Source organism: Halichoerus grypus, chromosome 10 (genome assembly GCF_964656455.1).
Source record: "Halichoerus grypus chromosome 10, mHalGry1.hap1.1, whole genome shotgun sequence".
NCBI classification, from domain to species: Eukaryota; Metazoa; Chordata; class Mammalia; order Carnivora; family Phocidae; genus Halichoerus; species Halichoerus grypus.
Genome location: NC_135721.1, coordinates 95047062 through 95070333, shown reverse-complemented (window position 1 = coordinate 95070333; position 23272 = coordinate 95047062). Strand labels below are relative to the sequence as shown.

The 23272-nt window shown below is 47.1% G+C and overlaps 1 protein-coding gene across 2 annotated transcripts in view; it reads left to right on the top strand.

Annotated features, from left to right (window-relative positions):
• The first annotated feature begins 2157 nt into the window (after nucleotides 1–2157).
• RIN2 (Ras and Rab interactor 2) overlaps nucleotides 2158–23272 on the top strand; it is a 235391-nt gene continuing 214276 nt past the window's right edge. Inside the window, exon 1 of one of the 2 annotated variants that reach the window (XM_078056864.1) lies at nucleotides 2158–2259. The gene's annotated coding sequence lies outside the window, so the exon portion shown is untranslated. The remainder of the gene's footprint in view (nucleotides 2260–23272) is intronic. The other variant, XM_036085384.2, reaches the window with a different exon arrangement.

Genomic DNA, 23272 nt, shown 5'->3' with positions numbered 1-23272 from the left:
ATCCTATCTTATTAACCAGGCCTACTCTGACCACCCCACACATTCAGTTCTACCCTCTGCACCAGACACCGGCACTCCTCAGCCTGCTTATTTTCCTTTTCCTTTTTTTCCCTACTGCTGACCTCTTCTAACACTCTAGGGAACTGACTTAGTGATGTTCACAGCTTACCCTGTCTCCAGCTCATGCTTCCCAGAATGTCGGCTCCAACAGGGCAGGGAGATCTGTTTTGTTCCCCAGGGCATCCCAAGCAGTAGAGCAGTGCTCGGCGCATTATCAGATGCTCAGTTAAGTATTGAATTGGTGACTTGGAACATTAAGATAAGTACAGTGGATTATGACTTCCTGGGGACTGAGCTGATTATGAAAGAGAAATCTTGGGGATTTTACAAGGCAGGAATCACAAGAACCAATGCCAATGCGATTCTCCTCTCTGGTGACTGGTCTAAGGCAGAACCAGAATAAAAATAAGGACTTTGTTCCCTTTTTCTGCTTCTGTCCCAAACAGGTGTCTGAGGCTCCTTCTGCGTCTCTGGCTACTTTGGTAACTCTCACACCGTTAGCAATTTCTCCCCAAAGGTGTTCTCCTTGGCAGGGGAGTGGGAAAACACAGCAGCTCACCAGGGACCGGCCTGGCTCCGAAGAAAAGACTGCAGCTCCCAGCTCCCCGCCCGTCCGATGTAGTTGTGGAATGTTGGTGAGGTCTGGAGCTGACGGCCAGGAAAGAATTCCTGAGATGTCTCTGGTGCAAAAAGATGATTTTATTAAAGCACCGGGACAGGATTGGTGCTCAGAAAGAGCCGCTGCACAGGGGTTGTGAGGAGGGGCTGATTATATACTTGGGAGTGGAGGGAGGTGAGGACAAAGGGAGGTGGCCAAAAGGACTTTCATATGCTAAAGAAGACTCCCAGGATGCTGGAGGCCTGGCTATTGTCAAGCTAAAGTTGTTTCTCCTGCTAGTAAGGTGCTAACATTAAGGTGGTTGGGAGCTTCCTGGAGGAATGTTATACTCTGCCTATCTCAGGTCCTTGTTGGTGGGCTGCAGGTCATTAAGAAATTTAATTTTACTTTCCCTTCTGTCTGTTTTCCACATCACTATGGAGGGGAGGGTGATGTTAGGGCTCCAGGAAGTTGAGTTATGGGTCTCTGAAAGTTAGGCTACCGATAAGAATGCTTTTTCCTTGTCTATCACTAAGACACTGGTGCACTGATGGAGACTCAAGTCCTGCAGGACTGTGATCTTTATCAGTTAACCATTTGTTTTTCCCTTTTCTTAGTTATAGGGCAGCCAAGAATGCCTGGGGACTGTCACAAGTATCCCACCTGGGGAGGGGGGGAAATGTTTGCAGGATGTCAGCTTGTGCTTTATCCTCAGCTTGCCTTCTGCTCCCTCATCACCTAGGCCTTAAACCACATCCTGCCTCCCAGCTGCTCTGGCTCCCTGGGGTCCGGGTGGGGCTGGGCAGCTCTGCACACTCAGAAACCGACCCCGGCCGCCCGCTTCCCAGCGGGGTGCAGCAAAACATCCCCCAGCGGGAGCCCGGCAACCGCCGGGCCCTGGAGCGCCTCGGAGCCCGGAACAAAGGGCAGAAGCCCACCCAGGCCTCCCCTACAGAGGCTTCCCAGCCCCCTCGGCTGATCCCGGGGTCTGCTGCCAGGCGGCGGGGCTGGCCCGGGGGAGAGGTGCGCGCGCGGTTGCCCGGCTCAGCAGTGAGTGCAAAGAAAGGAGATAGAGAAGAATCTCCAAGAACAAAACTCGGGTCCTCCCCGGGGAGCGCAGAAGAGCCGGGCGGCGGCGCCAAGGCGCGTCAGGAGCTGCTCCAGCCAAGTTTGCTCCGGGTTAGATCAACTTTCTCGGTCCCCGGCTTCGCCTGGTTGCAGCCAGGGTTCCCGGTCACCCACAGGCGCCTCGGCTGCACGTCCCGAGAGGCGGAGGGGGGAGCGCACGAGGGCAGGGGGCGGTGGGACCCCGGGTCGCGCAGGCGCCTTCCTCACCCCCTCGCCTCACCCCCGCCCCGCCCCCTCCCCTCCCCGGGCGTCGGAGGGTGGCTGGAGGAGGGGGATGGCCAGCGCCGGAGCCGAGGGAGGGCCGGAGGCAGACACAAAGCCCGTCCCTCCCCTCCCCTCCCCCTCCCCGCCCCTCGCCAGCTCCTCTTCCTCCTCCTCCCGCTCCGCCCCGGCGGGGAAACCCAGCCCCGCGCTAGTCCGCGGGGCCACCGCTCGCCCCCGCCTCCAAGACCTGCGGGGAGGGCCTGCGCGAGGTAAGGGGCGGCGGCCGCGGAGACCCCACCCCTGGTGTTGGCACCCAGCACCCGGGGAGGCTCCGGGGCGCGGGCGGGGGCTGCGCGGGGTTCGAGGCGCGGGGTGCTGCTGCTCGCACTGTCTTCCCCTTCGGAGGGGACCTGGAGGGAGAGAGCGAGCGAGTGTCTTCGGGGGGCTGTGGGAAAGGGTGGGGGGGCGCCGGGGAGTGCGACGCCTGGACAGGACCAGGGTGCCCTGGGGCGACGGCGGGGCGATCGCTGGTCACGGCCGGGTCATGGAGTATCCTCAGCCGACCTCTGCGGGGGTGGAGTGAGGAGCAGCCGGAGGGTGCGGGCGCGGTGGCTCCAGGTGCCGGGTGTGTGCGTGCACGCGGGAGGAGGGGGAGGGACCTTTGTCGAGTTCTACCTGCGGGGGCCGCCTATGGGGTGTCAAGTGCGCCTCGTGCCTGGGAGCGCGGGCCGGGCCGAGGGTCTCACAGCCCGGGTGCCCAGCTCCGCCCGGGTCCGTGCGCCCAGTCAGTGCACCGGGCAGACGCCCGGGTCCGAGGCTTCCTCCTACCCCCCCCCCGCCCCGCCCCGGCAGGGTCCATGAGTCCGACCTGGGGGCGCTGGGCTGTCGCGGGGATTGATGGCTACACAGCAGGAGGAGGAGGAGCCCGGGGTTCCTGCCGGGAAGGGACGGGGCCACTTGCCCATCCTCAGGCCTCCCCGCCCCCTTCTGGGCTCGGCCTCCACCCTTGGCCTCGGCTTCCACCAGCAAGGCGTCCGCCCACCCGTCACTGGGCCCCCTCCACGGTCGGGGGACAGCAGAATTTGCAGAATTCTGCTTTAAAGCCTGTGATTTGTTGCCAAGAAATACAGGGCAAGACCCGGTCCCTTGGGCCCTAAGAGGCGCCTTTCTTCGCAGAGATCTCGAACCCTTTGGGTTTTCCTAATTCAGCAGAGAAGGCTGCACACAAACCGGGCATACAGTGGAATCGTACTTTCTTGCAGGCCTGATGGTTTCCGGAACATTGGGGTTTCTTAGGAACGTGCTGTCATCAATAAGGAAACCTCAGAGCACTCTTCCAGCAACAGGACTTTGTCAATATTGAGCAAAAATAAACACTTGGCAGTACTCGGCAATTAACATGGTATTTTAAGGCAGTATTTTAAAAAATAAAATTTAATGTAAAAAATCCACGTGAACAAAATACCAAATTTTAAATAAAGACAGCTTTTGTTATGCCCCTGCATTATTGTGCAATGGAGACAAGTGGTTTCCAATCACCCTGTTTGTCTGGTCCCCACCAGGGGGTTAATGAGGGTTGACAATGGCCTGCCGCAGATTAGGCAATGCTGGCTTTATATATAGTCTTTATTATTATTATTTTTTTGACTGTACAGCTTTTTATTAACTTTTTACGTAGTTCAAGTATGGGATAGTATTTTGATAGGTGTGCAGACATGTATGCATTTTCCTTTTGGCCTCAGGTTCCAGTATGTTTCTAGAACACCCTTCAATTCCCTGTGCTGGGGTACTGGAATAGCTCCATAGAGGGCGTCAGGGATCAGGGATTGGGTGGGGCCTGGAACAGTAAGGAGTCCTTGCATTTGGGACTGGAGAAGGCAGCTGGTGGTTGACAGGAATTGCGGGGTTTAGGGACTGCTCTCAGCAGTTGGAGGCTGAGGGCATGAGAGTAGAGCAACCTGCTACCAGGACCTCCTTTGGTGGCATTCTGCAGACAGGTTAGCTAAGTAGAGAAGGAGACCTAAAATAACCCACACTTGAACCCCTCACAGGGGCAGCAGGGAGGAGCTTGACTCCCTCTAGGGCTCTGGTATGTGCTTGTTTGCTAGAGAGAGCTTCCCAGCAGCCCTTCTATCCCCACATAAGGCCTCTCCTCCCCTTCTCTGAAGTCAAGGGCCACTACCCACTTCAAAGAGGAGTTCATTTCTCCAGAATCAACCTCTTTACTGGGCTGGATCCTCTTCCTTTGCTTAGAGGAGACAGATAGCTTATTTCTCTTCTGTGTGAGGGCATGCAGCACTGGGAGGTCAGCCTTAATGGGGCCCATTCTTCTCCCCACATACTCCCCACGTTATGTCATCTGGGTATTATGTCCCACTCCCCGTGTACATCCAGCCCTCGGAATGGATCAAGATTCTGAATCATCAGAATCATCATCAGAATCATCAAGATTCTGATGGTTTCCGCTGGGAAGGTTTCCTGACGTCCCCCCTCCTTTCCCTGATAAGACACCCCCTCAGCGCCACCACAGTTCCTTGGGTAGCACTCAGGAGCGGTATGCAGGAGACCCCACTTGCCCACTGTCAACAAGGTCAAAAGCCAGATCCTAGCTCCTCCTCCCTGCCTCCAACACCAAGGAGCGGGTGTTGAAAATAATGAACAAAAGTATCCCTTGGTAAATGCACAGCAAGAAGTCCATCCTTAGCACATTGATCATATTTTTATAGCACGTTGCGAAATGCTTTTACAGATAACACCTCAGTTGTTTTTCACCATAGTACTATTAATTCCATTTGTTAGGTGAGAAAACAGAGGCCTGGAGAGGTCAAAGCACCAAAGCTGGGACCAGGGCTCCAGGCCCAGTAGGGCATCTCGCTGAACCACAGCTGACTTGCTAGAGGTGGTTGTGCTCAGAGGTACACCCCAGGCAGTGTCTGTCGAGAGCAGAATTTAATCAAGTTGTGTTTAGGGTACAACTTTACTAAAGAATTACGATAGATAGATAGATAGACAGACAGACAGACAGACAGGCACCTGGGTGGCTCAGTCGGTTAAGTGTATGACTTTTGATTTCAGCTCAGGTCATGATCTCAGGGTCTTGAGATTAAGCCCCTACTGGGGCTCTGCACTGGGCGTGGAGCCTGCTTAAGATTCTCTCTCTCCCTCTGCCCCTCCCTGCTCATGTGCTCTCACTCGTTCTCTTAAAAAAAAAAAAAAAAAAGAGATTCCTAAAGAGTTACAGTGATAGAATGCTAGAACACATTAGGAAAATGCTAATGTTAAGCAGGGTTTCCTCTGCAGGACTTTTTAGTGCCTGGGTCTAGGGGACGAGGGACTAGACCTGGGACTCTTAAGGATGACACCATAATATCGACTGTTTGCCAATTTCATTTGGCCACAGAACATTCTTTCTCATGAAACATGTTTAGGATCCAGTGTTCCAAGGAGTCCACTTTGGAAAATGTTTAGTTGACCCCAAATGCTTTTTTAGTTCACCTTCTGACATCTAGGCAGTTTCCAGGGAGCCTTGGTGCTTCGGATAGCAAAACATCTATATTCTGGACATTAAAAAGGCTCAGTAATCATACCCCCCCCCCCAGCCCCACCCCTTGTGAGGTATTAGTTTGCAGCTGCTGTGCGCCTGATTGACAGGAGTCCGTTCTCCAGGGTTTGGTCAGATCTGAGGGAGCCGAAGGAGTCAAATAAACAATGCAAACAGGCTCTGGGGAGCGTGTCTTCATGCTGCTTAGAAGCCGGCAGATGTCAACCAGCTTTGCCTGAGCGAGCGTGCCTCCAACGCGGCTTGTGTGTGGAATGGCAGCATAGGGATCTGGAGCCGAGACACATCTTGCTTGATCACCTCCACGGAGTGGGAAGGTGCAGCCAGGGTTTTCAGTTGTCTCACTTCCTCTCTCCCTGGGACCTGGCAGTGTGGCTTCTGTAGGATGTCTACATTTACTCATGAAAAGGTAGCTGCTGATGGGAGCCACCAGCTCGCAAGCACCCATTGTTTGGAATCTGGTGTTTTTAAGAAAGAGTTTGCCAGCAACCAGCAATTCCGCAGTTGTCACGAGGGGTAACCCTGGATGTTCAGCCTTGTTTGCACTAAAGGGAGGAGGTGAACAGGGGAAGCCAGGGTTCATATTTCAGGGTTTCAGGGGAGAGTGGCGGGCTAGCAGGGCTCACTGAGGAACCTCGGGAAAGGTGACACCATCATCAGAGGGGGCGCGGCTGCAAGCAGATATTCAAGGGTCTCCAGTGCTGATTGAACTTATCTCAAGATTTGTTTCACAGATGTTTCCAAAGCATGGAAAGGAAGTAGTCTCTGGGATCTGTACTGATCTGTATTGATTAGGGTGGTATCACAGAAGTCAAGGAAAGGTGTGTTTTGAGAAAAATGGACCTATCAGGGGTGTGTGTGTGTGTGTGTGTGTGTGTTTGTGTGCATGCCCTCCTGCATTTGGGACCAAGGAAGAAAGTGGGAGGGAAATAGTGAGTGTGTTGTTTTTTGTTTTTTAAATATTGTGAGTTTAAAAGTGTTGTGGAGGAAGAATTTACTCTGCCCTTCAAGATCCCTCTAGCAGGACTAAGAATCAAATAGATGGGGTTCTTGTGAGCCAGATTAACAGGAGAAAATAAAATTTAATTACATATGTACAGGGAATCCACACAGACATGAGATTCCCAAGACAGGCAACATGAGGCTAAGGAGAGGGATAGGAGGGTCTGAGGTTGCCCTATTATGCAGGTAAGTTTCTTAGGTACAGAGGCATCTCTGGTACCTGCAGGCAGTTTTCCCAAATCCGCTGGGTTTTGATTGCTTTGACGTCAAAATAATCTTCATGCCTGGTGGCCCTCCCTTGGCCCCTACAAAAGTCCTGTATGTTACCCAGATAGAAATTTTCAATAAGCAGCTGGACAAACAGAGTCATTGGGGCATGGTGGGGACTGAAACATGGGAGCTGATGAATTTACCCACAGAGAGACCACAGGCCCAGCAGAAAGGGGTCAAAGCAGAACCTGGAAGCCCACATCCAGGAGCAGGGATGGAGTTTGTGAAGTCAGGGATGGGGATGAAGAGGAAGAACCTGCACCAGAGAGCCAGACAATCCAGAGTTTTTAAGCTGCGAGTTTGTGGCCAGCATCTGTTGTGATTGATCGGGGCCCAGTCTATCCCATGTCGTTAAGTATTTTTAATATCATCCCTGAGAAGTGTGGAGTGGCAGCTGAGACTGCGAATAGAACCACACAAGTTAATGCAGCTGCTAGCAAACCAACTCAAAAGCATTATTATTTTGAATGAATGCCTGATTAAATGACATTGCTTTTTGTGGTAGAAACAGTTTTTGAACTTGTTAATGGTTTGGCAAAAGCCTAAACAGAGTCATTTTGTTTTTTTAATTTTGTGAAAATCAGAAAATAAAGTTGGATATGGCAAGGGGGTTGTGTGGATAAGGCTATAGATACTCCATCCTGTGGGACATGTCTTATTCTGATAAAGAATCTTTGGTGGCAAGGACCCCCCTCTGAGTAACTTTAAATTCTCCCAAAAGTTGTAGGAAAGGTTATAAAGCTACACTGATTTGTATTTTGAAACCATCTATAAGAGTGTTTCAGATGATGTTGCTGTGCTTCATTAGTGTCCAAATGAGAAATAAATTCAGGAGGTATTTTAATTACTGCTGTGAGCTTATTTCTCATTTTTATTTGATCATGACATGTGGTCAAATGATAGTAAATGGAGATATTAACCTATAAGCCCTCACTCCCCTGAAATTCTCAAAAGTGGAGTATTTCATAAATCAAACTTGGTGGAAACATTTTTATTTTAGCATTTTTAATGAATTAACTATTTTAATTGAGTAGGTTAACACAATAAATGACATAAATGGACACTTTGGTTTTCACATATACGATATCGTGTTCTAGGTCAGAAATACAAAGTACCAAAATCCAATTAGCTAGTTTAAATAGGAGGTGAAATGAACTTTATTTGCTTTATAAGACATTTTTTTTTTAAATTGATGAAATCACCAGAATTTTTAACCCCCTTGCATTTAACTCCAGTTCGATTACAAGAATACTTAAAAATGAATGGAGGCAGGTGTTTCTCCTGTGTGGTAAGCAAAGGACACCTTCATGGGTGGGATTGCCCATGAACCTTTGAGTCCCTGGAAGTGAGCCAAGATGTCCCACCGCCCTGCTGGGTGAAACCAGCTGCTGTGTCTTGGAAGACCAGCCTAGGTTTTGCCACTTCAACATGTGGTGCGAGGGTGACGTGGCATCTAAACAACACCCCTCATCCCACTATCCGGACTTTTCTCGTCTAACTATGGAGTGTTTGTGACTTTTTGTCCTACAAAAAGCTTCAGCATTTTGTAGAGTCAAATGCTTGGACTTTTCCTTTGGGTTCCTTTAACGGCTCTCGTGCCCAGAAATCCTTTCTGCATCCTCAAACAACTCACTGTTTATATTTCCTTCTAACTTCAGTGGTCTCCATTTTACAGATTTCTATAATCCTTTGGCATGTGGTTTATGAAGTAAGAATCAAGTGAACTCTTTTTCCCCCCAATAGTTTACCGAGCATCATTTGGTGACTAGATTCACCTCTCCTCGGCTCTGTAATCTGTGCCGTTTGGCAGGCAAGTCCTACTGCACCTTTATCTTTCTTTCTCTTTTTTCCAAATTCTCTTGGCAATGTCCACCATTAATTCTTCCAGGCAAACTGTATTCCATGGGGTTTGTCTGGAATTATACTAAGCCTGCACACTGATTTGGGAAGACGTGATCGTTTTTGCTCCTCTTCTAGTAAATGGCCAACTGAACGCAACCTGTAGACATTGAGTGTGTATATTCAGGCCACGCTGGCTTCTGGTTTCGGTGCTGCTGGCAGGTATGGGGTCCTGGCTGACTTCCCGGACTCCATGGTTCCCTTGGGATCTGAGATCTGACCAGTGCAGGTGTCCCTCTGTAATTCCTGCCTCCCGGGCCCTCCCGCCTGTCAGGGATGCTTAGTGATGCTAGCGAGGAGGGGACAGTGTAGTCAGTGCCTGACTCAGGAGACAGACTTGTGCCAAATTTGACCCTGAAAACTGCTAATTAAAGTGCTTTGTTATTTTCCTTTGTGATTGTTTTTGCCCTGGCAGTTTAGGGGTCTGAATGAGAACAAAGACAGATGCTCTGTCTTTTTAAAGAAGGTGTTTTCTTTTTTTATCAAGTCTTTATTAAACAAACACAAGGGTGGTGGGGGGTGTATTTCAGAGGCTCCTCTGGATCAGCACCCTGAAGGAAGAGATTCCACTCCTGTTTTGTGGCTTCTGAGCAATGGAGCAGAAGGTGGGAGGAAGAAAGGGAGGGAGGGAGGAACCAATGAGATGAGCAGACAGGAAGGGCCCCACAAAGTTGATGAAGGTGCTTTCCTCAAAGCTTCTCACCCCTCACTAGAATGAGGTCTGATATATGAAGTTGCAGTCAGACCTGACAGCTCTTTGTCCCTCCCCCAGGGTGGGAGCCCTCCCCTGGCCATCTGTCCTTGGGGCCCCCCACCCATTCTCTCTGTATTCTGGGATTCCCGTCCTGACAGAGACTTAACACGTACTTGGTATTACACACAGTCTTTCTCTGGGCACATCTCATACCCCTTATGCCTAATATTTTCGACTAATGTCTTTCCCTAAACAGTGTACACGGTGACCTTGGGCTGTAAGGTATTGTAAATGATACAGGTAACCTATATTGTAATGTTGGTTTGGTCGATCCCTTTTTCTTAAACTGAATTTTCACTGAATTTCCTACCAGGGTTGGAGTCATATCAAAGAGCAGGGGCCAGGACAGGGCACAGTGACCTCTTTCTATTCAAGCATGCTGCAGTGGCATACAGAAGGGGCACTTTATCCTGTCCTGGGTGTCAGAAAAGGATTCACAGTGGAAGGGATTAGCTCTGACAGATGGGTTATTTGGTGATGGCTAGTAACCAGTGGGTTTCATGTAGAAGAGTGCCACGTGCAAAGAATGAGAATCAAGAGGAGGGAGGTGCATTTGGAGAAAGAACTCTCCTGATCATTATGGCTCCACTTAGAATGTGAGGTTCCTGCTTGGGCTCTGGGGAGTGTGGAGAGAGGGAAGGTGTGGTCTTGACCCTCTCACGGCTTCAGTCCACGGAGGGAGGTGAGAGGGGGTGTGGTACCTGTGGAGGACAGTTTAGGACAGTCTCATGTCCTAAAGAATCAGACTGGGGACACGGGGAGAGTCGGGGAGGGAAACCTATCATCCGCACAGTCTTGTCACAAAGCCATGCTCAGGCTCTGCGGGGAATTGCGCCCTATTTTTGATTTAAGGAGAATCTCAGCTTTCTTTGTCTCACAGGAAATAAGGGGACGGGAAAGTTCTGGAGACTATGTAGGGCCCACCAGAGTGGCTAGATCAGAGGCCAGCTGCCTGGAGTAGTTCTACCCCTGTATCGGTCAGTCTTTGGCCAAGGGCTGCCCCTTGCACTTCAGCTCTCTCTGCATGAAGGCAGAGCAGGTCCCATCAGCCTGAAGCCATCCTCCCACAGAAATGGGTGCTAGCCTAGGGAGGGAAAATGGTAGAGGGGTCTGAGGGCACATGGGCAGACCACTAGCAGCATCTGTCCCTATGTGGGATGCTTGTTCTCAACCTCCCAGCCAGGGGAGGGCAGACAGTTGGGAAGAATTAGCCCCCCTTCATTTCTTGTGATGGTATGAAGAGCAAGAGTTCCTTATTAACCCTCTGCCATGAGGCTTATGCCTCCATGGCCCATGAGTGGGCACACTGGCCCACCAGAAACCATCTTCGATGCTTCCCAGCTGTGTTTATTTCCCACAGTTTTACTGCAGATGTTTATGTCCTCAGATCATATTAGAAATACTCAATGTAATCACAGGATGCCTATAACTATGTAAATGTCCTTCTTGGACATAGTTAGCTCATTGTATCTACAATCATTGGCTCCTGGTTCCTTGAAGACTGGGGAAGTGTAGGATGGAGGACATCGAGAACCATAGGTCTAGGAAACCAGAGAACGTTTAGATCTGAAGGAGAATTTCTTAATCATGTCAGGAAATGGCACCCAACACCCTCACTGTCCAGGCCAGTCGTTTGTCAAATTCTTGCTCCATAAATACATGTAATCATCAGAGAGCATATGCACCTCCTGCCTCCATCCTTTCTGCCCCATGGCCACCATCATCCTCTCCTCCCATTTCTGGTGGGTGCAGGGCATAAGACAATGGGATATGTGATTTGTTTCAAACTAGCCAATCACAGACAGCCTCAGAGAAGAAGCACACTGTTACCAGGGAGTTGCAATCTAACATGCAGATCCTCCCGTGATGTCCCACCAGTAGGAGAACTCCATGCATCTGCTCTTCTGAACGTGCAGCACCTGGAATAATGGTTGAGACAGAGAAGTCAGAATAACATGGCAGGACCCTGTGGAATCTGTTGAGATTTTAAGCATCATGGTTCAGGATCTCAAGAGATACATCATGATAAGGTATAATTTGGACGATTGATATAAGGTAGAAATCAATCTCTTTTAGTTTTTTCTAAGGCATTTTTCATTTAGTGTAAGAATCAAGAAACCAGGGTGCCTGGGTGGCCCAGTCAGTTAAGTGTCTGCCTTTGGCTCAGGTCATGATCCCAGGATGCTGGGATCAAGTCCTGCATCGGGCTCCCTGCTCCCTCTTCCTCTGCCCCTCTCCTCTGCTCTTGCTCTCTCTCACTCTCAAAATAAGTAAATAAAATCTTAAAAAAAAGAATCAAGAAACCATTAAAATCATAATTGCAAGAGGAAAAAGTGATCAGCTGTAAGGATGAAAGAAAATGAATAGCACAAAAGTGCAACATTTTAGCTACTATTTTACCATGAATCCATGTAAACTTGTGAGTCTTAGCTGGTCTTTAATATAGAGGAATTCTTTACACATCCCATGAAAGACGGTATATAACGAAGGTGTGAAAGGCTTAAAGCCTTCGGGGAAAGCCGTACTCAGTTGTTCCAGAGGGGAAAAGAGCCTGGTATAAGAACCAAGACTTCATAGTTCTCAAGGATTAATATTGCTTTTATAAAATAAACATCATTTTAGAAATAGTGATAAAAATCGATAAACATAGCAAAATAGTTGTTGAAGGCTGATTGAACTGAAGGTACCTTACAACAGTATGATTTAGTATTACTTACGTAACAAAACTGCCTTTGAGGGAAATTTTCTTTTGGTGAATGCTGGGAAGACTGACCAAAATACGATACCATTTGACTTCAAAATTTTTATACACCATACGAAAAGCCTACCACAGAAGCAAGGAGAGTGCCTTCTGACCAATAAAACATTTTCTGATAAAACATTCAACAGAAAATCTCTGCAAATGAACGTTGGTGAGGGAGCACAGTTTGCCTTGCCCTTAGTCTTGAGGAGGAATTAGGAAATCTTGTTTCTCTTGCAGAGTTGCTTTGGTTCACCCACAAACAGGCTCTACAATCCATTTACCCTGCAACCTGGTCACTGTCCCTTATCTGCATCTGCCTCCTTCCCAGCGTGGATTCCATGGTCTGGGATTAGAACCTTTCCTTTGCATATACCTTCTTTGTCTTGCCTGCTCTCTCAGGAGACTCCCCTGCCTGAACCTAACCTTGGCGGAGATACACCTTCCCTAGTCAGTGCCTGCACCAGGCAGGTGGATGTGGATGTGGACGCTCCATTTTTCTTAACCCATCCACTCTCCTGCTCAGATCAGTCTTTGACAAACTTTTTTTTTTTTTTTAAATCACATCCATATATATATATATATATATATATATATATAGGAGTGATACAAAGTTTGGGGAACTAACACTTACTATATTTCCCTTTCCCTCTGATCCTGTCGGTTTCATTTACTTAAAATGTTCCAGTGGCAACCTTCTAAATCGATTTCACAACCCACTAATAGGCTTTCAAAAAAAATGCCTTCGATTATTATTTCACTTGGATTCCTCCCTTCTCAGACTTCCCAAACCCTCCTCGCTCTCAGTTGATGACCTTACTTCTTATTTCACGGAGAAACTAGAATGAATCCGAAGAACTTCCATCAATCCCCACTTAAAACTACCACCAGACCTGCACCTCTGTCCACATGTGCTGCCCCACGTCTGCCCCAAAGCATAAAGCATTCGTACTCCTCTAGGGGGTCCACCCCTCGGCTGGTACGGCAGATTCCGACTTTGCTTGCATACTCAAGGACATTATTCCAGCAGTTGTCCCCTGTCTGTCCTGGATCATCAAGTCTTCCCCCACCACCACCCCCCTTGGGTCATTTCCATCCAGGGCACAATCATCCTGCAGTATTGCCCATCTTTAGAGAACCTACCTTGACCCCACGTCCGCTGCCAGCTCCTGCCTTCTCGACTTGGCTTTACAACAGAGCCTTCCATTCTTTCCTATATTCAGTCCCGTGAAGGTGTTGCCTGCTGTACTGATCTTGTCAAGGTCCCCATGACCTCCATGTTGGCAAATCCGGTGGTCAGTGTTTGGTCCCATCTCTTTCAATTTTCCAGCAGCATCTGAACACAGTACCTGTCCTTCCTTCTTACAAATACTTAGCTGTGAAGACTACACTTTCTCTTGCTTCTCCTACTTCACTGGGGGCTTCTCAGCCTCCTTTGCTAGCTTCTTCTCATTTCCTTGATCCCTAAACATCAGAGTGCCTTGGGGCTTGGTCCCTGGGTCTCTTCTCCTTCCCACTGATACCTGTGCTAGGTGAACTCCTCCAGCCCTGCTGCTTTAAATACCTTGTGTGTGTGGATGGTCTCCAGATGAGGTCCCTCCCCTGAACACAGCCTCTGTAGCATATCCAGTGGTTTTCGTGGTATGTCCACGTAGTCTCATGGGAATCACAGACTGAACGTGTCCCAAACAACCTCCATGTCCTGCTCCTCATCATTTCCCCATCTCAGCAAATGGCTCTATTCCAGGTTTTCAGGCTCAGCACCTTGGGCTCCCTAACCCCCCACCGATACCCCACATGCAGTCCGTCAGCAGTGTTGTCAGCTCTGCCTTCCAAATAGATCCCTTTCTGACGGCTTCTCACCATCCCACTGCTGCCACCTTGAAGCCCGCATCATCTCCCACCTGGAATCTTCCAGTATCCACCTCACTGATCTTGCTTTGTTCTTGCCTCCCAGCCATGTTTTTGTGAACATATTCACAGCCATCTTTTAAAAACGTAAGTCAGAGCCTTTCATATCCCTCCAGTTTCCATCTCATTCAGAGTAAAATCCACAAGGTTCTCTGCCCCCTGCCAGGCCCCTGTCCGCTCCTTACCATGCCTGTCCGCTGCTCACTGGTCCAGCCACACCAGCCTCCTTGCCCAAGTCCGGAGGCCTGCGCCCCCCTGTGCCTCCACACTGGCTCTTCCTTGGCTTGGGATTTATCCTTCCACATACCCATGTGACCCGCCCTTCACTTCCTTCTGGTCTCTTCCGAACGTCCCGAGAGAAGGTGGCCCTGAGCACCTCATATAAAATAGTAAACCTTCATCCCACCCTCATGACCCACTCCATCCCTATGCCCTGCCTTATTTTTCATCAAGCATTTATTTTCGCATGATATAGATTAGGAAAGTCAAGGTTTTGGCTGTTTTGTTCCATGTTGCCTCCTCAGCACCTAGAATAGCGCCAGCATAGAAATACTTGTTAATAAATATGTGATGAATGCCACATTGAAGGCAGAAAGGTGCCTGAGGCCTTTGGCTAAAGAGGCCAAAATATCCCTTTGGGCTAAAAAGAAGAGTGTGCCTTGTTCTGAGGAAGCCTTCATCAGTTCCAGCAGGACATATTTCATGCTCAGTTCCACAGTGCAAGGCCTCGTGGGTCACACAGAAGAATCAGGAGGGAGATGGGCTACGAAAGTCCTTCTTCTTTATCCTTTTCCCCAAACCCCAAGAAAAATTTCTGCAAGGGAGAATTTTTTAAAATTACAGGTCATATTCCAATTAAGTTTGAGATAAAAAATTTAGAAATTTAAATGTGACCCGCCTCTGAGGATGGCACTGGGGGACAGTAATGCGCTGAAGCTAGCAAAGGGGCCAGACTCCTGAGAGTCGCTTAACTTCTGAGGAGAAATTGCTCCTGCAAATGCTGGTTATAGACCGGTTTTCAACCCATGTGCCTGGCTGGTGGAGCTAAGCGGGACCAGCTATGTACGACTTGTGGGCTCAATGCAAATGAAAATGGGAGCGCCTTGTCTAAAAATTATGAAAAATTCCAAGGTGGTATCAGCAGAGCATTAAACTAAGAATGGAGCCCTTCTGGGAACATGGGTCACACATCCCAAAGCCAGTCCTGGAGCCCTGCAGAGCATGAGATGTAAACTTCCACTGACAGGAGCTCCGAGGTCCCCATTAATAATTATATCAGCTGAAGGTACGGAGTGCCCAGCATGTGGCCGACCCTGTGCCCAGCTCACATATGCTGACCTCATTTCAGAATCTTAACCAGCCTGTGAGGTGATCACCTCATGTATCATGCCCTTGGTATCCATGAAGTAGTTTTAATTTCCCTCTTTTTTCATATTGTAGAAACTGAGGCACAGAGAGGTTAGGTAACTTGTCTGTGATCACAAAGCACAAAATGGAAGAACCACAATTCAAAACAGGTCTGTCAGATACCAGGACCTAAGTTCTTAGCAACTACCCTGTAATATCTTTACAGATACCTCCATGCAGAAAGAGGAAGCTGTATTAGTTTCCTAAGGCTGCCCTAATAAAGTACCACAAACTGAGTGGCTTAGAACAACAGAAATCACTTGCCTCCTAGTTCTGGAGGCCAGAAGTCTGAAAGCCAGGTGTGAGCCAGCAGGACCACGCTCCCTCTGAAGGAGCAGGGAAGAAACTGTTCCTTCCTTGCCTCTCCCAGCTTCTGGTAGCCTCAGGCATTCCTGGGCCTGCAGACCTGGGGCCTCTGGCCGGCATCCTCACAGGGCCTTCTCCCCTGTGTCTTCAGGTCGCCTTCCCTCCCTGCAGAGTTGCCTGTCCAGTGTCCCCTTTTTATAAGCATACCAGTCATTGGACGAGGGACCGTCCCTCACGACTTCATCTTGACTAAATCGGCATAGACCCTATTTCCAGATATGGGCACATTCTGTGTACTGGGGATTAGGACTCCCATAGATCTTTTCAGTGGGTTGGAGCGGGGGCACACAATGAACCCATCACAGGGGGTAAAGTAGAGACTGATCACATATCCGGGAATGGTGACCAACGCAGCCGATCAGAAGAGACATTCTCAGTAGTAAGTCATTAACTACATGGTCAAAGTGCCTGACAGGAATCGCCTCTCTCCTGCACTGTTCCACCAGGGCAGGGAGCCCTCAGCACCCTCTCAGGAGTGGGTTAATGCCAAGCATGGTCGCTGATGGCTTAAAGAAGTGGGCAAGCAGAGTGGGTGGTTCTTGACCATTGATTTGGAGATGAGCTGTCCATTCCACCTCCGCAGCTGGTTTCAGTCATCTCCTGATTGGCACTGTTGGGTGCCGGGGCCTCCTGAGAGGCGGGTGCTAGATGAGCTACAGCTTCGCCTCCTGCTGGTTTAGGGTGTGCTAGAGGCCAGGTGAGTCTGGGAGATGAGTAACAGAACCTCAAAGTTTCCAATAATACGTTAAAAAATAACATCATTGAGTGTGTAAAAATAAAATAATAGAATGATTTTCTGTAGGCATTTTCAATTCCTTCATGTGCCCCAAAGGCAGAAGACAAGGGGAAATCATAGCTTTTCCTGAATAAATATTCCTCTCCCATCCTCTGTAGTCTCTGGCTCTTGATCTTTTCCCCACTTTTTCTCTACTTGCAAAAATATTGCTTTTATCACTTGCTACTCTAAGAAAAATACAATGTGCCCAGTCCACATTCCTATCTGACTTCCTTTGGAAATCTAAGTCGGGGTTGGTTGAGTGCTTTGTGTTGCACTCTGGCCCTGTCCTCTCAAGCAATCCCCAGGCTCCCTTTCCTGCTTCAGTGAACTGTGCTTGGTGGCTGGGGTCAGGAAGGGAGAAGTGACACTCGAGTCGGGTTAGATGCACTATGTGAGCTGAGTTCAGGAACTTGAGCTTTGCCTTGACCAGATCTCTGGGAGAAAAAAGAGGGGAACCTGCAAAGGCCTCCAAATCCTGCCTGTGTATGAGAGTAGTTATTCCACAGACAGAACCCCAGGGTTAGAATAAAAGAACCCCCAAGGTCATAGAGACTGGTGCTGGTCAGCGGAAAGCAAGGACATGACCATGAGTTTTATATAAAACTAAATTGATGCCTTTTAAATTATATGTACATAATATGTTATGAATTATATAATATTATAGAATATATTTTACTATTTTATTTTTGCACACTCCATGACGTTATTTTTTTATTTTAATTCAATTAGCCAACATATAGTACACCATTAATTTTTGATGTAGTGTTCAGTGATTCATTAGTTGCATATAACACCCAGTGCTCATCACATCACACGCCCTCCTTAATGCCCATTCCCCAGTCATCCCATCCCCGCCCCCCCCCCCCGTAACCCTCAGTTTGTTTCCCAGAGTCAAGAGTCTCTCATGGTTTGTCTCCCTCTCTGATTTCTTCCCATTCAGTTTTCCCTCCCTTATCCTATTGTCCTCTGCACTGTTCCTTATGTTCCACATATGAGTGAAACCATGTAATTGTCTTTCTCTGCTTGACTTATTTCACTGAGCATAATACCCTCCAGTTCCATACACGTCGGTGTAAATGGTAGGTATTCATGTTTTCTGATGCCTGAGTAATATTCCATTGTATATATGAACCACATCTTCTTTATCCATTCATCTATTGGTGGACATCTGGGCTCTTTCCATAGTTTGGCTGTTGTGGACATTGCTGCTATAAACCTTGGGGTGCAGGTGCCCCTTCGGATCACTACATTTGTATCTTTCGGGTAAATACCCAGTAGTGCGATTGCTGGGTTGTATGGTAGCTCTGTTTTCAACTTTTTGAGGAATCTTCATACTGTTTTCCAGAGTGGCTGCACCAGCTTGCATTCCCACCAACAGTGTAAGAGGGTTCCCCTTTCTCCACAACCTCACCAACATTTGTTGTTTCCTGTCTTGTTAATTTTAGCCATTCTGACTGGTGTGAAGTGGTATCTCATTGTGGTTTTGATTTGTATTTCCCTGATGACAAGTGAGGTGGAGCATTTTTTCATGTGTCAGTTGGCCATTTGTATGTCTTCTTTGGAGATAAATCTGTTCATGTCTTCTGTCCATTTCTTGACTGGATTTTTTATTTTTTGGGTGTTGAGTTTGATAATTTCTTTATGGATTTTGGATACTAGCCCTTTATCTGATAAGACATTTGCAAATATCTTCTCCCACTCTATAGGTTGCATTTTAGTTTTGTTGACTGTTTCCTTTGCAGAAGCTTTTTATCCTGATGAAGTCCCAATAGTTCATTTTTTCTTTTGTTTCCCTTGCCTTTAGGGATGTGTCTTGCAAGAAGTTGCTGCAGCTGAGGTCCATGATGTCATTTTTAACAGTGACGTGATCACAGTCACTGTATTATTAGGAACCTTGAGGTTCTGTTACTCATCTCTCAGAGTCATCCGGCCTCTAGCACACCCTAAACCAGCAGGAGGCGAAGCTGTAGCTCATCTAGCACCCGCCTCTCAGGAGGCCCCGGCACCCAACAGTGCCAATCAGGAGATGACTGAAACCAGCTGCGGAGGTGGAATGGACAGCTCATCTCCAAATCAATGGTCAAGAACCACCCACTCTGCTTGCCCACTTCTTTAAGCCATCAGTGACCATGCTTGGCATTAACCCACTCCTGAGAGGGTGCTGAGGGCTCCCTGCCCTGGTGGAACAGTGCAGGAGAGAGGCGATTCCTGTCAGGCACTTTGACCATGTAGTTAATGACTTACTACTGAGAATGTCTCTTCTGATCGGCTGCGTTGGTCACCATTCCCGGATATGTGATCAGTCTCTACTTTACCCCCTGTGATGGGTTCATTGTGTGCCCCCGCTCCAACCCACTGAAAAGATCTATGGGAGTCCTAATCCCCAGTACACAGAATGTGCCCATATCTGGAAATAGGGTCTATGCCGATTTAGTCAAGATGAGGTCATGAGGGGGTCCCTCATCTGGTGACTGGTGTGCTTATAAAAAGGACAGGTGACTCTGCAGGGAGAGAAGGTGACCTGAAGCTGTCCTCTCAAGCAATCCCCAGGCTCCCTTTCCTGCTTCAGTGAACTGTGCTTGGTAGCTGGAGTCAGGAAGGGAGAGGTCCTATGCGGATGCTGGCAGAGATGGCAGAGACCAGAGGCCCCAGGTCTGCAGGCCCAGGAATGCCTGAGGCTACCAGAAGCTGGGAGAGGCAAGGAAGGAACAGTTTCTTCCCTGCTCCTTCAGAGGGAGCGTGGTCCTGCTGGCTCACACCTGGCTTTCAGACTTCTGGCCTCCAGAACTAGGAGGCAAGTGATTTCTGTTGTTCTAAGCTATTCAGTTTGTGGTACTTTGTTAGGCAAGTCAGCAGTCTAAGGACTATTTGTATCAGGTGACCCACCATTGTTTAGGTGGGTGTGGGGCTCTGCATGCAGGATCCCATCCTCCAAGTGTGGTCCAAGCCTCTGGCTCTGCTCCTGCCCTGGCTGTTGAGAAATGCCTGGATCTGGTTTTACAGTGCGCCTCTGGAATAGGAATGCTAATGCTAACAAGTATTTCTGTGATGCTTATAGTTTATTAAAGACTTTACCAGGCATTCGCAAGCCTCATTCCTTTCTGTGCCCTGAGGTTTACCAGTAATTTCTTTGCAGTTACTTGGTAACATAGGAAAAAGGGTGTGGGAAGGAGGTAGGAGTATGAAGGGGAAGGTCAGGAAGGGAATATCCCCTTCCCCCCCATCTTTTATTTGTAAGGCCCTATTGCTGGTGGACTGCCAAATTCTCATCTTTCTAAAAAATTATTTAAATTCAATTTAGTTAACATATATGTATTATTAGTTTTGGGGGTAGGATTTAGTGATTCATCAGTTGCATATAACTCCCAGTGCTCATCACATCACGTGCCCCGCTTAATGCCCATCATTCAGCTACCTCATCCCTCCACACACCTTCCTTCCAGCAACCTTCAGTTTGTTTCCTAAAGTTAAGAGTCTCTTACGGTTTACCTCCCTCTCTGTTTTCATCTTATTTCATTTTTCCTTCCCTTACCCTATGTTCATATGTTTTGTTTCTTAAATTCCACATATGAGTGAAATTATATGGTATTTGTCTTTCTCTGACTGACTTATTTTGCTCAGTGTAATACCCTCTACTTCCATCCATGTTATTGCGAATGGCAAGATTTCATTCTGTTTGATGGCTGAGTAATATTCCATTTTACACACACACACACACACACACACACACGCACATTACATCTTCTTTATCTATTCATCTGTCGATGGACATCTGGGCTTTTTCCATAGTTTGGCTATTGTGGATATGGCTGCTATAAACATTGGGGTGCAGGTGCCCCTTCAGATCACTATGTTTGTATCCTTTGGATAAATACCTAGTAGTACAATTGCTGGGTCATAGGGTAGCTCTTATTTTTAACTTCTTGAGGAACCTCCGTACTGTTTTCCAGAGTAGCCGCACCAGTTTGCATTCCCCATCAACAGTGTAAGAGGGTTCCCCTTTCTTCGCATCCTTGCCAACATGTGTTGTTTCCTGAGTTGTTAATTTCAGCGATTCTAACTGGTGTGAGGTGGTATCTCATTGTGGTTTTGCTTTGTATTTCCCTGATGCTGAGTGATGTTGAGTATTTTTTCATGTTCTGTTGGCCATTTGTATGTCTTCTTTGGAGATATATCTGTTCATGTCTTCTGTCCATTTCTTGACTGGATTTTTTATTTTTTGAATATTGAGTTTGATAAGTTCTTTATAGATTTTGGGTACTAGCTCTTTATCTGATAAGACATTTGCAAGTATCTTCTCCCATTCCATAAGTTGCCTTTTAGTTTTGTTGACTGTTTCCTTTGCTATGCAAGAGTTTTTTATCCTGATGAAGTCCCAATAGTTCATTTTTTCTTTTGTTTTCCTTGCCCCTGGAGATGTGTCTAGCAAGAAGTTGCTGCGGCCAAGGTCAAAGAAGTTGCTGCCTGTGTTCTCCTCTAGGATTTTGATGGATTCCTGTCTCATATTTAGGTCTTTCATCCATTTTGAGTTTATTTTTGTGTATGATGTGAGAGAGTGGTCCATTCTGCATGTGGCTGTCCAATTTTCCTAGCACCATTTGTTGAAGAGGCTTTTTTCCATTGGATATTCTTTTCCTGCTTTGTTGAAGATGAGTTGACCGTAGAGTTGAGGGTCCCTTTCTGGGGACCTCTGGGTTCTCTCTTCTGTTCCATTGATCTGTGTGTCTGTTTTTGTGAATACCATACTGTCTTGATGATTACAGCTTTGTAATTCAGCTTGAAGTCCAGAACTGTGATGCCTCCAGCTTTGGTTTTCTTTTTCAACTTTACTTTGGCTATTCGGGGTCTTTTGTGGTTCCATACAAATTTTAGGATTGTTTGTTCCAGCTCTGTGAAAAATGCTGATGGTATTTTGATAAGGATTGCATTGAATATGTAGATTGCTTTGGGTAGCATAGACATTTTAACAATATTTGTTCTTCCAGTCCATGAGCATGAATGTTTTACATTCCTTTTTTTTTTTTTTAAAGGTTCTGTTAATTTACTTGAGACAGAGAGAGGTGGGGGAGGCACAAGTTGCGGGGGAGGGGTAGAGAGAGAGGAAGAAGAAGACTCCCCGCTGAGCAGGGAGATGGATGCAGGGCTCAATCCCAGGACCCTAAGATCATGACCTGAGCTGAAGGCAGATGCTTAATGGACTGAGCCATGTTTTTTCATATCTTTCTGTCTTCCTAAATTTCTTTCATAAGTGTTCTATAGTTTTCAGAGTACAGATCCTTTACCTCTTTGGTTAGGGTTATTCCTAGGTATCTTATGGTTTTTGGTGCAGTTGTAAATGGGACTAATTCCTTGATTTCTGTTTCTTCTGCTTCATTGTTAGTGTATAGAAATGCAAATGACTTCTGTGCATTGATTTTATATCCTGCAACTTTGCTGAATTCCTTTATCAATTCTAGCAATTTGGGAGTTTTCTCCATAGAGTATCATGTCATCTGCCAAGAGTGAAAATTTGACATCTCTTTGCCAATTTGGATGCCTTTTATTTCTTTTTGTTGTGTGATTGCTGAGACTAGGACTTCCAGTACTATGTTGAAGAACAGTGGTGAGAGTGAACATCCTTGTCATGTTCCTGACCTTAAGGGAAGAGCTCTCAGTTTTTCCCCAATGAGGATGATATTCACTGTGTGTCTTTCGTATATGGCTTTTATGATGTTGAGGTATGTTCCCTCTATCCCTACGAAAGTTTTTTTTTTTTTTATCAAGAAAGGATGCTGTATTTTGTCAAATGCTTTTTCTGCGTCTATTGAGAGGATCATATGGTTCTCATCCTTTCGTTTATTAATGTAGAGCATCACATTGATTGATTTGTGGATGTTGAACCACCCCTGCAGCCCAGGAATAAATCCCACTCAGTCGTGGTGAATAATCCTTTTAATCTACTGTTGAGTCCTATTAGCTAGTATCTTGGTGAGAATTTTTGCATCCATATTCATCAGGCATATTGGTCTGTAATTCTCCTCTGTGGTGGGGTCTTTGTCTGGTTTTGGGATTAAGGTAATGTTGGCCTCATAGAATGCATTTGGAAGTTTTCCTTCCATTTCTATTTTTTTTGAACAGTTTCAGAAGAACAGGTATTAATTCTTCTTTAAATGTTTGGTAGAATTCCCCTGGGAAGCCACCTGGCCCTGGAGTCTTGTTTGTTGGGAGATTTTTGATTACTGATTCAATTTCTTTGCTGGTTATGGGTCTGTTCAGGTTTTCCATTTCTTCCTGTTTCAATTTTGGTAGTTTGTTTCTAGGAATTTATCCATTTCTTCCAGATTGCCTAATTTGTTGGCATATAATTGCTCATAATATTCTCTTAGAAGTGTTCATATTTCTTTGGTGTTGGTTGTGATCTCCACTCTTTCATTCATGATTTTATTTATTTGGGTCCTTTTTCTTTTCCTTTTGGTAAGTCTGGCTCAGGGTTTATCAATCTTATTAATTCTTTCAAAGAACCAGTTCCTAGTTTCATTGATCTGTTCTACTGTTGTTTTGTTTTATTTTGTATGTTATTGATTTCTGCTCTAATCTTTATGATTTCCCTTCTTTTG